Below are 15,287 nucleotides of genomic sequence, written 5' to 3'. Positions count from 1 at the left end.
GACTATGTCGTCTGCGGAAGAAGCTCCTTCTGCATTTCCCACTGGTCTCTGGGGTCATTGTCAAGGATAAGCTTTCCAGTAGAGTAGTAAAAGAATAGAATGTTGCCCCTGCCCCCATTCCCCAAAGGAAAGTAGTTCAAATACCAAGAAGAGCTAATGAAAATGTGTGGATTTTTCAGAAAAGATGAAGATAAAAGTCATTTAATTCCTAAAGGCTAGAGTCCCCATATGTTCAAGTGACTAATAATAGACTAATAAGTTATTTAAAAAAATGTCTTCCCCAGTCGTTTTTAATTAAATGTGAACATCCCTGGGCTGCTGATAGAGGATTCAATGCTTAAATTTGCAAATGATGTTGAATTTGACATCGGGATTAGAATGTCAAAAATTAAAACTAAGGCACATGACTGAAAGTCTGTTCAGGAGTTCAGGAAATAACTCGATGAGGAGAATTTACACCATGGAGCCTTTATATCTGTGTCTTAGGGAATTTATTTGAACATAAAAATGTAGTCATTTTTCCAATAATAAGGGCTTTACGATACCTCTGAAAGTAATTAGACACAATGGTTTCCCTTAGAAATGTGTCCCAAAGCCCTGGAAGAAGAGACGGGAATCCTGCAGGAGCTGTGACATCAGTGTCCCTTAAAACCCCCGGGTAAGTCAGCACAGCTTGATGGTGTTGGGGACAAGGGAGGCAGGCCCAGGCGTGGAGCGTGTCAGAGCAGGGGACAGAGAGACACGAGAGAGAACAGCAGCACATGTGAGAATGATCTGTCCATCCCGCAGGACCAGCCCGCAGGCTGCACACATATGGGACGGCAGGGGAAACAAAAGCAGCCACAAGAAACGGGGTTGGGTAGCTGTCACGTCACAGCCGGAAGAGCACGTGCAAATGCCTGCGGTAGGACACCGAGGCCGCCCAGGGCTCACTGCGTTCGTCAGGCTCTCCAGAGACACAGAACCAATGGGATGTGCATGGAGATATATACAAAGAGATTTGTTTCAAGGAATTGATCCACCCAATTGTGGGAGGCTGGCAAGTCCAAAGCCTGCAGGGTAGGCTAGCAGTCTGGGGACCCAGAGTAGAGTTGATGTTGCAGTTCAAGTCCAGAGGTAGTCGGCTGGCAGAATTCCTTCTTCTTCACAGGACCTCAGTCTGTTTACTCTTAAAGCCTTCAACTGATTGGACGAGGCCCACCACATCATGGAGATTAATGTACTTTACTCAAAATCTACTGAATTAAATGTTGATACGATCTAAAAATACCCACACAGCACCATCTAGACTGGTGTTTAAACGAATATCTGGATACCATGGCCTAGCCAAGGTGACACATAAAACTAACCATCATACACACCTTTCTCCTGTGTTCTCCCTCAACTGGTCAGGAGGTCTGGGATGATGGGAAGGGCTGGATTTCCGGCTGTTTCAAAGGCAGTGAAGAAATGCCATTTGGTTTCTGTCACTGTCGCCTGGGTCTGAGGAAAACCTGCATTAGAACGAACACTGGGGGTGGTGGTGCCTGGGTGGCTCAGTTGGTTAGGTGACTGACTTCGACTCAGGTCATGATCTCATGTTTCCTGAGTTCGAGCCCCACGTCGGGCTCTTTGCTGACAGCTCGGAGCATGGAACCTACTTCAGATTCTGTGTCTTCCCTTCTGTCTACCCCTCCCCTGCTCACGCTCTGTGTCTCTCTGTCTCTCAATAATAAATGAACATTAAAAAAAAAAAAATTAAAAAAAAAAAAAGAACGAACACCGGGAAGTGATCATGTTGTGAAAAATTTGACATTATTACCTGATGCCATACACCATGAACGTGCCCAGTCGACACGCAGATGCTGTTCGGACTCCTGACAGATCCCTCCTGTCATGATTGAAGCCCGTCACCCTCAAGCCTCGGTTCTCAAACTTCCAGAGGAGGAAGGGCCATTCTTCATTTTGTTGTTGTTCTTATCACAAGGAGAAAAGAAAATATCAAAGCTCTCCATTTTTCCATTTTCCCAGGAGAGAGCGCAGGTTGAGCTCTCCAAAACCTCTGAGTTTTACATTTCTTTCGCATGAAAATCTATGCCTCTGGGGAAGAAAAAATTTATTTGTGAGCTCGGATGTTTGCAATAGAGAGCGTCCCGGCAGAAAAGTAATTATGTGTCCTGGAGAGGCTGGTTGAAGGGAAGGTGTGAGGTTCGTCCCAGTGCTGTCCTAGCGTTAAGGGGGAATACCCGACATGGGCCGTTACAACAAGTGCAGAAACCCCTACATCAGGAATCACGTGCACCCGGATTCTAATTCTGATGCTGCCGCTAACTGATCACGTGACCTCAGGCAAATCGCTTCAGTGTTCTCTCCCTCAGTTTTCCAGATCTTTAAGATGGAGATAATAATCCACGCCTCCCTCCCAGAGTTACTGTGCTTAATTTTGATAATATACATAAATGTGCCAAGGGCCACGTAAACGTGAATAACTATCATTTCTTTGGACAGAGACAGCTGTTTCTAGGAACAAAATAATACTGAAATTGGAGAACTAAGGTCACCTACCTGATCATTTTAATCTTTCACTCACAGGCAGTGGGGACTCTAACACTTGCTAACGCCCTGTACAGAGACGGCATTGGCAGATCACCGGCGATCGATTTTATGAACTCTGGAAGTGTTGATTTCAGTGTTTATTTTTGTTTCAGATGTGCAGCCAGAAAGAACAGCAGTGATGCTGAGTTGCTAGAGGAACGCAGCAGATGGACCCCCTGTTGGGACCTTTCCTTCCGTTCTGAGCGCCTGGACTGCACTGGAGTGAGAGGCTATCAGTCACATGGACCCCTTTTCTCCAGTGCAGGCAAGTGAGTGGCCCCGGGCTGGCCAATCAGAACACCCACCTCCCTTGCCCCAGTGACTGGTCCAGGAGAGGTCATGTGACCTAAACTGACTCCGGACCTTCTCTGTGGCCCTGATGTCAGCTCTGAGGAAGAGAGATCTTCTCTTCTTTGTGACTGTGAGCATTTTGTCTTTGGTTTCTTAGCAAATGTGTGTGTTGTGAGTCGAAGAGCGTCCCCCGCCCCCCAGCTTTAGGTGCACCCACAACCTCAGCATGCAACCTTAATTGGAAATAGGGTCTTTGCAGGTAACATTGGTTAAAAATCTTGAGATGATGGGGCGCCTGAGTGGCTTGGTCGGTTAAGCGTCCGACTTTGGCTCAGGTCATGATCTCACGGTCCGTGGGTTCGAGCCCCGCGTCGGGCTCTGTGCTGACAGCACAGAGCCTGGAGCCTGCTTCAGATTCTGTGTCTCCCTCTCTCTCTGCCCCTCCCCTGTTCATGCTCTGTCTCTCTCTGTCTCAAAAATAAATAAACGTTAAAAAAAATTTTTTTTTTTTAAATCTTGAGATGCAATCCTCCTGGATTTAGGGTGGGCCCTACATCCAGTGACCGGTGTCCGAAAAGGAAGAGGAGAGGACACAGAGACACAGAGAAGAGGCAGACCTTGGAGGGACGCACGGACACACGAGGAAACACCAAGGATCGCCTACCAGCAGCCACCAGGAGCGAGGAGACGCAGGGATGGTTTCTCCCTCAGAGCCGCAGAAGGCACGAACCTGACTGACACCTAATTTTCCACTTCTGGATGGCAGAACTGCCAGAGAATAGATTCGCATCGTCCGAAGCCCCCCGTTGGGCGGTCGTTCATCACGGCAGTCCTAGGAAACCAACAGAGAGTCCTGCAGAATTCAACAAGTTGAATGGACACAGTGGGCCCGAGGAAAGGGGGGAACTAGGGTACCCCAGGGACCTGGCGGCCGGCATGTGGACCTTCGGTATGACGCTCCTCTGTGTCCCGCAGCTCCTCTGTGCCAGACCGTGTCTCTCAATTGAAATAAGGCGGGAGAAAAAAAAAGTCTGGCCCAGTTGATGCCAGATGACTTCCCTTGATCAAATCACGGTGGCATGGGAGAAAGTCGGGCCCTGTCAGGACCCACCCCTTGTGGATAGCGGGAAAGCTCTCAGAAAAGGGAATGCTGGGGGGCGGGTCTCAGGGAGCCTGGATATTTCCAAACCTCATCTACTGCGCTTATATCAAGTAACAGGTCACTGAGATAGACCACTGGCTTCTAATTCTGTCTGGTAAGCATAATCCCGAGGAAACTTACACAATTGTAGTTTGCGGGATCCTACCCCAAACCTGCCTAATGGGAATTTCAACAAATATGGCCTGAGACGTCTGCTCCCCCCGAAAGTCATTGGGTGATTATGATGACAAGCCAGTAGGAATAGTGGGGTAGTGCTAACTAAAGTTTTTGGACAAGATGCATCGTAGGTGTGACTTAAAGTGGGTCCTGGGGGGAGCATAAGACTCTTTCGGCCGAAGGAGTGAATTCCAAGCAGATTCTTAAAGATTCTATGAGTCCTCGGGGCACCTGGGTGGCTCAGTCGGTTGAATGTCCAACTCTTAGTTTCGGCTCAGGTTATGATCTCATGGTTTTGTGGGTTCGAGCCCCACATGGGGCTCTGTGCTGACAGTGCAGAGCCTGATTGAGATTCTCTCTCTCTCTCTCTCTCTGCCCCTACCCCACTTGTGCTCTCTCTCTCTCTCTCTCAAAATATATAAATAAACTTAAAAAAAAATAAAGATTCTATGAGCCTTCTTAGATACTCCCAAAAATAGCTGCAAAGGAAAAATACTTGGGTGTATGAGTTGGATTTGCAAACCGACTTTTCCTGTATGGATTTGTCTGTGAATTTATTACATGCTCTCATTTCATGATCCATGTAGTGAATCAACCAATTTCATCCCTGTTTCAACGAAAATTGTGTAATACCCTGAGAGGAATCAGGGCACATGCACCCTTGAATTCAAAGGTTATAGGGCCACACAGTGAACCTACCCTATAGTATCTGGATTTGAGTTAACATATTATAATGGAAACAACTGACATTCTGCCATAATTTTAATTTTTTTAACAGTTATTTATTATTGCGAGACAGAGCATGAGTGGGAAAGGGGCCGAGAGAGAGGAAGACACGGTATCCAAAGCAGGCTTCAGGCTCCGAGCTGTGAGCACAGAGCCCGACCCAGGGCTCAAACTCACAAACGGTGAGATCGTGACCTGAGCTGAAGTCAGATGCTTACCCGACTGAGCCACCCAGGTGCCTCAATAATTTAAAAAAATATCTTAACCAAAAAATTACTCCTCAACTTCTGATTTGGAGTGATTTTTTTGTCTTCATTCTTATCAAGGGCAGCGGTTTGAAACTTATCCAATAGTTATAACTCAAAGCCTAAATGTTCTTTTTCTAAATATTTGCACTCCAGGGAGTAGAGTTCTCGAAATGTCACTCATGCACTTGTACACACACACACACACACACACACACACACAGCCAACACTCCCCAAGGTCCCCATTTAGAATAAAAGACACATCTAACCAAACTCACCGCCGTCTAACACTTATTAAAACTATGTACTGTGAATAATACAGATTTGATGTGTTTACAAAAGAGGTAGCCTTGAATGCTGTTTGAAATTTAATCTGCAGATAACAGAAGAGTTACCATCGGGTGAGCCTGGGAGTGAATAGTGGTTAAATATTTTCAGATTGCTTACTGGGCATCAGCTACCGTTCTAAGTGCTTTTGTTAATTCATTTAAACCTCACAACGAACCTATTAGGTAGGTTCTTTTATTATTATCACCATTGAACAGACGAAGAAACAAGAGTACATGGAGATTACTTAATGCAACCAAATCACACGGCTCACAAATGCCCCTGCCTGGGTTCAATCCAGGCAGTCTGGCCCTATAGATGTGGTGTAATAGGAAATATATTTGGCTTTTGTCCCTGGTTCCTGGCACAGAGCTCCTGAAACCCTTGGGATTTCCTGAGTGACAGGGATGTCTTTTTTGACTCGTGATGGGCCCCTTTTGACCACATCTGAGCTTGTGCTACTGAGGGGACTTAGGGTAGAGCCCCTACACAGGCTCAGGTGGGGCTGATCACCAGAAGGACCAAGCCATTAGAGAGCTGGAACTTTTGGCCCCACCTGCCAGCCTCTGGGAGGGGAAGGGAGGCTAGGGATGAAGCTCTAGAAAAACTCCTAAATAACAAGATTTGCTACACTTCCTAGTTGGTGCTGGGAGGGTGGTGCATCCAAGGCGGCCCAGAAACTCTGGGCTCCCCGCCCCCATGCCTTGCAGAGAAAGAAAAAGAGAAGTTAGTTGGGTACAGAACTTTGAAGTTGGGTACAGATCTTTGTACTTGGAAGTCAACAAAGAGCAAGAGAGACAGGGAAAAGGCCAAAAAGATTGGAGAACTTCGAAACACAGGGTCAGAAAAGCAAGAACAATACACATCAAGGGCCAAATGCCTCCAAGACTTCAAGAAAGAGAAGCTCCATGGGAACTTTGTACTGAATGTTGGGGATATTAGTGACTCAGAAATACAAGTCCTGAAGAGAACCAGAGTCAGGATCCACAGGGCAGAGAATTCGGGCGTGGCCAACAGTGAGGAGACAGAGACGGCAGTGATGGGAAGGCTTGTCTTTCAAACAGTTTGCTGGTGAAAAGAATGAGAAAGGGGTAGAGTGTTTTAAGGTAGAAGGGAGACAGCAGTAAAGTATCGCCCAAACTGAAAAAGGCACTTTGAGACCAAAAAAATGAAGCAGGTGACTTCATACAGTTTACACAGTTTTATTCAGGGTAACTTACTGATGGCGAGTGGGGCAGGGATCAGGTGTGCGACAATCCAGAACTGCACAGCCCTGTCTGCAAAGTCTGGACCTTAGTCCACAGACTTTATAGAGCGAGGGGATGAGCAGAGGTCACTGCGGGAGGACAAAGGGTCTAATACTTAACAGACCTCATGGCGCCATCTATGCACCAGAGGGAGTGGGAAGAAACTGTTATCTCTACTCTAAAGTAGAGTTATCTCTACTAGTTATTTCTACTCTCAAGTGATCTAAAGTTATTATCTAAACAACTTCAGGGAAGTTCGGAACAAGCCTTCCCACATCCTCAAATTCCCGAATTCCCGTCAGGGCACGCATTAATGGGGGACATCATCTCACAGACATGAACAAGATGGCGGGCCAAAGATGGAGTCAGTATTGTTAGCACTCCTACGGTCTGGAAACAACAAGGTATGAGCAAAGTATACAATCTTTGTTTCTCTGTTTGCTTAGAGGGAGAGCAAACCCATGGTAGGTGCTCAGTTACTTCGTCTACAAACGAAACTAATGGCTCGCATCTATTTTGTGTTTTCTATATGTCAGGCACTATTCCTAAGCACTTCACATGTATGAACTCACTTATTATTTCCAACAGTCCTATTTGAAGTAGTGATATTCTTATCATCATCGCAATGATACTGTGGGGAAACTGAGGCAGATAAAGTTCAAGCCCTTTGCCCAAATCCGTGCTCTTAAGCTGCTCTCACTACTGACCATAACGATGGGTTTGAAGATCACATGGAGACAAGACTTTTAGAGGGCCTTATTTTTAAAACGAAACCCAGAGCAAATGACATTAATATTCATTAATGATTTTCTATATTAGGCAGGGAATGGGTATGACAGTGGGAGGTATTAAGAACAAAGACTTGAAGATTTATAAGATAAAAGGCCATTATAAAAACAACTCTCTTCCTCACTGCTGTAGCCTCAGCAGCCAGCACCACGTGCATGATGGGAATTCCAGTAATATTTGTTGAAGAATAAATAACCCCAAGCCATGAATTACGATGATCACATTGGCAATATTGATTGCTGCTCACATGATGTTTGGTTATGATGAGAAGGAAGAAATAGTGGAAGAAAAAAGTAGCTATTTTTAAAAAGCACATCCCGTACTTCTTGTTTAGTCTTTTACATGAAGATTGCTTCTTTTTAAAATCTAAGTCTAGGGGCGCCTGGGTGGATCGGTCGGTTAAGCGGCCGACTTCAGCTCAGGTCATGATCTCGAGGTCCGTGAGTTCGAGCCCCACGTCGGGCTCTGTGCTGACAGCTCAGAGCCTGGAGCCTGTTTCAGATTCTGTGTCTCTCTCTCTCTGACCCTCCCCCGTTCATGCTCTGTCTCTCTCTGTCTCAAAAATAAATAAACATTAAAAAAAAATTTTTAAAAAAATCTAAATCTAAGGGATATTCCTTACCATTCCTTCGCTGTCCAGATGGCTATAAAAAAAAAAAAAAATACCATAGGCTGAGGGGCTTATAGACAACAGATATTTACTTCTCATAGTTCTGGAGTCTGGAAGTCCAAGATCATGGTCCTGGCAGACTGGGTGTCTGGTGACAGAGAAAGCCTCTATGTCTTCACATGGTGGAAAGGGTGAAGGGTCTCTCTTGGGCCTTTTTTATAAAGGCGCTAATCCCATCGTGAGGACACAGTTCACCTGCCAGCATGACCTGCTCACTCCACACATCATCACCTTGGGGGTTAGGATCTAAACATCTGAATGTGAGGGGAAGGCACATTCAGACCATAGCAATCCCCAAATCATTTTCTGTCCCTCTCCTCTTCGTAAGAGTTCTTAGGTTTTACGTGTGTGTGTGTGTGTGTGTGTGTGGTATGATTTTTTTGTTATTGTGGGTTTCTTTTGTTGTTGTTGTTGTTGTTGTTGTTGTTGTTTTGGGTTTTTTTTTTAATGATCTATGTTGCTGGAACAGTAGAGGGAGCTCAAATGAATGAACAGAGGTCGCTGCTATTGTCTGATGCTTCCAAGGCACAACATATTTGAAAACCAGTCCTGTTAGTTTTCCCCCCCATTAGAAACAGGGAACAGGGCACAGTCACACTAGTTAAAACAAGGTGCTGGAGGGGGCACCTGGGCGGCTCAGTCGGTCAAGCACCCGACTTGATTTCGGCTCAGGTTATGATCTCACGGTTCGTGAGTTCGAGCCCCACATCGGGCGTCTCGCTGACAGTGTGGAGTCTGCTTGGGATTCTCTCTCTCTCCCTCTCCCTCTGCTCCTCCCCCACTCACCCTTGCTTCTTTCTCTCTCTCAAAAAAAAAAAAAAAAAAAAAGGTGCTGGAGCTGAAGCATTGCTTTCATGTGTTGAGAAAGCCTATCTCATCCAGCAGCACATTCCAGAAGGGACTTTAAGGAGCAAGATTCATACGGAATCTCACCCCTATGGGAGAGAAGTGGGGCTGGAGGCTTCTCTAGCATGAATGGATGCTCCTCCAACAGATGGAGGCCTCCTTGGAAGTGGTCAAGTTAGGAAGGGAGTTCTGGGCCACTGTGGATCTCCTTTCACTACAATACATAGTCCATATATGGGTAATGTAATTACCGATGTATTTGGGTTTAAATCTACTTTTCTATTCGTTCCATCTGTTTCATATATTTTTGTGATGGTTAATGTTATGTGTCAACTGGACTGGGCCATGGGGTACCCAGATATTTGGTCAAACATTATTCTGGGTGTTTCTGAAACACCCAACGTTCCAGAACATTGTTCTGTTACTCTCATTAGAGAGTAACATTAGAGTAAAGCAGATTGCCCTCCACAATGTGGGTGGGCCTCATCCAATCAGTTGAAGCCCCAGACAGAACAAAAAGATCAGCCCTCTTCCTTCCAGGTAAGAGAGAATTATCCAGCAAACCGCCTTCAGACTTTATCTGCACCATAAGGCTTCCCAGGATTTCCTTACATGATACAATCAACATTTCAGAGCTTGAAGAAATAGACTTGAGATACTTGGAAAATTGTGTGTACCATCTCATTCCCTGATTATTATGCCGAATGCACAAGCTGTTACTATTATCAGACTCAAGAGTGCACTTATTAATTCAAACCCTCGCTCATTCCAAAAGGAACGTAGCCAGAGTCACACAGGAAGACTCTGGGGAAGGAGAGAGCACTGCTTCAATTTTTTGATTGTCCATTTACAGATCCAGATCCTAAACAAATTGAAGACAGTGCATGAGCCTTTTTTCCCTGCTGTATCTGAGAGTTCTCAGCGTTTATCAGTGTCATACCTGCTAATACAGAAGGGGCCGGTGCATGGCTCTTATTAATATGCTGAAAATATTTGCTCCTGACATCTGTCATTTTGCATAACTATGCATATAAACCACAGACACCATCTGGGATGTCAGAGCAAAGGGGATTGTGCCTGTTTGAAATTCTCTTCCGATTTAATTTCACAGTTTTTAGAAGTCTTGTTTTTCTTCCATGATAATCATAGGGAAAATAATTAACAATTACCCTCTGAGTGATAAAATTACTACAAATTAAGAAGCAGTTATGACTATAATTTACAAATAATTATGCGACAGGAAGGAGCATGAAGAGTGCAGAACTAATGAAACAAAATTAATTAAAGCTACTAAGAGATCATTTTGGCTTTTTAACTATTTGTTTCAGTCCCTTAAAGACAGACTGTCCCAGGGGCGCCTGGGTGGCTCAGTCGGTTAAGCGTCCAACTCTTTTTTTTTTTTTAATGTTTATTTATTTTGAGAGAGAGCATGAGTGGGGGAGGGGCAGGGAGAGAGGGAGACAAAGAATCTGAAGTAGGCTCTGCATTGACCGCAGTGAATCCAATGCAGGGCTTGAACTCACAAGCAGTGAGGTCATGACCTAAGCCAAAGTCAGAAGCTCAACGACTGAGCTACCCAGGCGCCCCGCCCCTCTTTTTTAAAATTTTTTTTTTAAGTTTTTATTTATTTTTGAGACAGAGAGAGACAGAGCATGGACGGGGGAGGGGCAGAGAGAGAGGGAGACACAGAATCTGAAGCAGGCTCCAGGCTCTGAGCCATCAGCCCAGAGCCCGACGCGTGGCTCGAACCCACGGACCGCGAGATCGTGACCTGAGCTGAAGTCGGCCGCTTAACCGACTGAGCCACCCAGGCGCCCCCCCCCCTCTTTTTTTAAAGAGACTTTATTTTTTAGGCAGTTTCAGACTCACAGGATATATACAGCCTTTCAGATCAGCCTCTTCCACTTTGTAAATATGCATGTAAGTTTCCTCTACGTCTTTTCATGGCTTAATGGCTCATTTATTTTCAGTGCTGAATAACATCCCATTGTCTGACATAATTTTACATAGTACGCTAACTCTTGACTTAACGTAAGATTTTTCTCGCTTCCTTTTCTGTATATCCACTGATTAGACCACCAGAAGTTATACTTACAGCAATTTCATTTTCGATCGATATAATCAAAAGCAGTATCAGCCCCTCTTGGCAAATGCAAGATCACAAACAATTTTGAGAAGGTTGAACTACTTCTGGAGTTCCTTTAAGAGCATTTCTGGCCTGTGACAATGTTGGGATCAATTTCTGCTAAATTATTTTGAAATGTAAAGTTTAGCACATCTAGAGGTGATTCTCACAGAGTATTTTTTTTCTAAAAAAGACTTAACTCTTCCTACAAATCAATCTCGTACAAATCTGAATTCTATTTTAAATATTAAATTTACACACTGGCATTTAAAGGTTTTTCTCTGGCACGTCCTCTAACTCGTGGAGGTGTTTGAAATTGGCTTCATGATTTTTACACAACTTAAAACACTTATTTATGCATTCTATAATTGTATCTTCAATTACAAGGAAAATTTAATTTAAAAATTTTCTTCCTCATTAATAATTGGTTCATTTGAAGCTTCTTATGAAAGCAGTGTTCTTTTCGGTTGAGAGCAATGACCTTTAAATTTAATTTCCAAGCCCGTGGATATTTGCTTTGCTTTGCAGTGTTTCAGCAGTCTAAAAAACTGGAGATCGGAAACTCTCTGTGAATTCTAATAACTTCCTGATATGCTTTATGGCAATTCCCATGTTTATGCTTTTCTTTTGTAGTAGTTTACCGACATACTTTACTGCCTGGGCACCTGAGGTTCCTGTCCTGGTGCTCAGGCTGGAGAGTTAATATTTGTGCAGACCTTGCGGGGACGGGCTCTGGAGACGGAGGGTCAAGCTGCCTCCCACCCGGGTCCTGGCACACACCCCCTCCCCACCATGGAGCCACTTTTCTCCTGTGACTGCAGCTGTCATCACCACCGATCGGGGCCCAGGGCCTGGCCTGGCCCCCCCAGAGACCCTCATGGTGCCCCAACTGTCCTCAAGGCATTCCTACACACACGTGTGCCTGGCCATCAAGCCAATAGTCAGCGGCTGGCCCTGGCGTATTTCTGCTGCTCGCATGCATACTCCGTTGTTCCATAGGACTTCACTTACAAAACGTAAATTCACAGACAAAATTATTATTATTTATTATTATTATTAAGCTTATTTATTTATTTTTGTGGGGAGGGAAGCATGCACGCGAGCCCGGGAGGGGCAGAGAGTGAGGAGAAGAGAATCCCAAGCAGACTCCATGCTCAGAGCAGAGCCGGACACAGGGCTCCTTCCCATGAACCGTGAGATCGTGACCTGAGCTAAAATCAAAAGTCAGATGCTCAGCCAGTGACTGAGCCACACAGCCATGCCCACAGATAAAATTAGTAAGAATTTTAATTACACAGGAAAAAAAAAAAGAATTTTAAGATAGAGACAGAAGAAAATTAACCCACTCACTCTACATGACAGAAGCCAGTCATGAAAGACCGCTTGTCATGTGGTTTCATTTATATGAAACCAACTCACAAGCTCAGGAATCCAGTCCCGGCTTTCACTTGCCTGTTTCCCAGTGTGGTGCCAACTGCCATCAATAGCGCCTGACGGGGGCGCTGGGTGGCTCGGTTGAGCGTCCGACTTCAGCTCAGGTCATGATCTCGCGGTCCGTGAGTTCGAGCCCCGCGTGGGGCTCTGTGCTGACCGCTCAGAGCCTGGAGCCTGCTTCGGATTCTGTGACCCCCTCTCTCTGCCCCTCCCCAGCTCACTCTCTCTCTCTCTCTCTCTCAAAAATAAATAAACATTAAAAAAAATAGGACCTGAGGGCCACGGGGGTGGTACAGGCATCCATCACCCAGTGTGCCTCCCCACCCTCCTCACCCAGGTTGTCGCTCAGGGCAGTCATCCCATCTTCTCCATAGGCTTCTGCCTGACACATGTCACAAGTCCCCCCTCTAGAAGTGGCTGTGCCTATCTTCGCCATGGGCTTTCAGAACCATTACTCCACAATGCCAATGGGCCCTTCCAATGCAATGGACCCTTCTGTTCAATGTCCTCTCCTGTTTCCAATCAATATGTGGCCCGTTTTGCCAGGTAAAGGACTGACATTCCTTATACAAATTGGACCTCTCTTCTCTTCCTACCCATGCCCCTCCAGCATCCCTGCTGGTGGCAGCGTCTGGAAGGGAGGGGTGCAGACCACAGAGATCCCATTTTACCAATGTAGGGATTAGAGTCTAAAGAAGAAAGAGAAGACATATTTGGATGATGTGTGATGAAGTCATAACAGTCCAAATAGAAGAGCTTATCTGGAAGGGAGGGGTGCAGACCACAGAGATCCCATTTTACCAATGTAGGGATTAGAGTCTAAAGAAGAAAGAGAAGACATATTTGGATGATGTGTGATGAAGTCATAACAGTCCAAATAGAAGAGCTTACCTGACCAGAGAACAAATTATTGTTCCCGTTTTCCTGCATATTCCACGTAAGGCTTGCCTTTGTGGTCACTGCCCACAAAGCACAGTAACGTTGAGTCATCAGAAGCTAGCGTTCACAGGCAACCCAGCAAATGATACAGCATCATGAATAAGAATGCCACTGGTGTGAAATAAACAGGGTGGGGAACTGCAGAGACGAGAAGATCTCTGTTGTTTCAATACATACACGTTCTGAAGAGCCACGAATGATATCGCAAGTGTTAATAGTGCGAGTACGTCTTGTGACGGGAGATGTAAATGTAATCAAGAGTGGGGCGTCTGGCAATAGCGAACACAGAAAGATGATTCCCGGACACGAACAAAAGAGGTGGTGCTTGAACACCAAGAAGAATCTTTACAGGGGCGCCTGGGTGGCTCAGTCGGTTGAGCGTCAGATTTCGGCTCAGGTGATAATCTCACGGTTTATGAGTTCGAGCCCCGTGTTGAGCTCCGTGCTAACAGCTCGGAGTCTGGAGCCTCCTTCGGATTCTGTGTCTCCCTCTCTCTCTGACCCTCCCCCACTCACACTCTCTCTCAAAAAGAAATAAATGTTAAAAAAAAATGTTTTCTTAAAAGAAGAATCTTTACATGCCCTGATCACACAATAAACAAATACTTTAATACCTCTTCTCTATTATTCTAAATTGTAAATCACTATATCTCAGATGGGTCCATACATTTTGTAGTACATTCTTTCAATCAGATTGTTTATACAGACAAGGGACTTGCAAGAAATATTTGCCCAGAGCTCATGCATAGTAGGGGTAACCCTGACTCCATGAGACCAGAAGCTTCTTGAGAACAGGAGTTGTGTCCTGCACTGTTTACTCTGTATCCTTAGGGTGCCACTGAGTTGAACTGGCTGTTCCATACATATCAACATCTAGTGACATTCACGGGTCTCTCTAAACGATGATGTTGTACAGACATTTTTTTCTGTCGAAAACCACTGCAATCATCAGGACCTAGAACTCATTTCTATAAAATAGAGAAGCTGTATCGGCATTCAGCATAAGCCAAATTGGACTGATGTAGCTCTTGTCAGATGCAGTTAATGGTTTATAGAACGCTGCCAGATTTCAGGCACTTTTACATACATTATTTCAGTTCACCATTCTGACAATCATGACACCATCTGCATTTACAGGGGAGTAAACAGACGTGACAGCTTGGCGTCACCATGTCGTTAGCAGAGCAAGCATAAAAACGGAACGCTTGAGTTTCCAGGGCATTCGTTGCTTGTGTCTGAGCGGCGCTGTGCAGCCCCCACCCTCGCCTCCATATCCCAGGCTATTATATTTTATTTGTAAGTCCTTCCAATTAGTCCAATTAGCCTCTAACTGTTTCGAGGGCACCATGTCTTTCATGCAGTGGTTGACAACGTTCACCTGGCGGTTATAATGGTGACGATTCATCTGCTCTCGTTGCTGCTATAGCCAGCGTTGTAAGTACTCATCTTCAGGCAATGAGAGAGCATCACTTTTGAAAATGATCATTGGCAGGTAAGCTACATGGCTCTGCACAAATTGGCAAATGGCCGGACTCCAGAGAATGGGTTTAGTCTTGGATCGTCCGGAAGTTCCTGGCAATTTAGGACATCCAGGTTGAAACCTCACCAGGCAAAAACCGCACAGACTTAGCTGAAGCATCGCTAACAGGCTTGTCAAGACCATGGCAGCGCTCTTTAGAACATGCTCCTCCGCTATAGTAAAGTAGGACCAGAGATTGTTGGGAGTGTGGTGTCCAAACGTCAGAGGAAAGGCTC

At 45.3% G+C, this 15,287-nt stretch overlaps 1 protein-coding gene across 10 annotated transcripts in view; it reads right to left on the bottom strand.

Moving 5' to 3' along the window:
- Positions 1 to 15,287, bottom strand: part of ING2 (inhibitor of growth family member 2) — a 98,391-nt gene that overhangs the window by 19,279 nt on the left and 63,825 nt on the right. For 5 of the 10 annotated variants that reach the window (XM_042982930.1, XM_042982932.1, XM_042982928.1 and 2 more), the window contains 3 exons: positions 3,530 to 3,697; positions 1,802 to 1,955; positions 1,362 to 1,493 (listed from right to left, as the gene is read on the bottom strand). The exons of 1 other annotated variant lie outside the window; for it this stretch is intronic. The gene's annotated coding sequence lies outside the window, so the exon portion shown is untranslated. Of the gene's footprint in view, positions 1 to 1,361; positions 1,494 to 1,801; positions 1,956 to 3,529; positions 3,719 to 15,287 lie in introns of all 10 variants that reach the window. 4 more of the 10 variants (XM_042982929.1, XM_042982931.1, XM_042982934.1 and 1 more) reach the window with 3 other exon arrangements.

The sequence above is a fragment of the Panthera tigris genome, chromosome B1 (genome assembly GCF_018350195.1).
Source record: "Panthera tigris isolate Pti1 chromosome B1, P.tigris_Pti1_mat1.1, whole genome shotgun sequence".
NCBI classification, from domain to species: domain Eukaryota; kingdom Metazoa; phylum Chordata; class Mammalia; order Carnivora; family Felidae; genus Panthera; species Panthera tigris.
The sequence above is the reverse complement of the archived record's forward strand: the minus strand, read 5'-3'. Positions and strand labels throughout refer to the sequence as shown.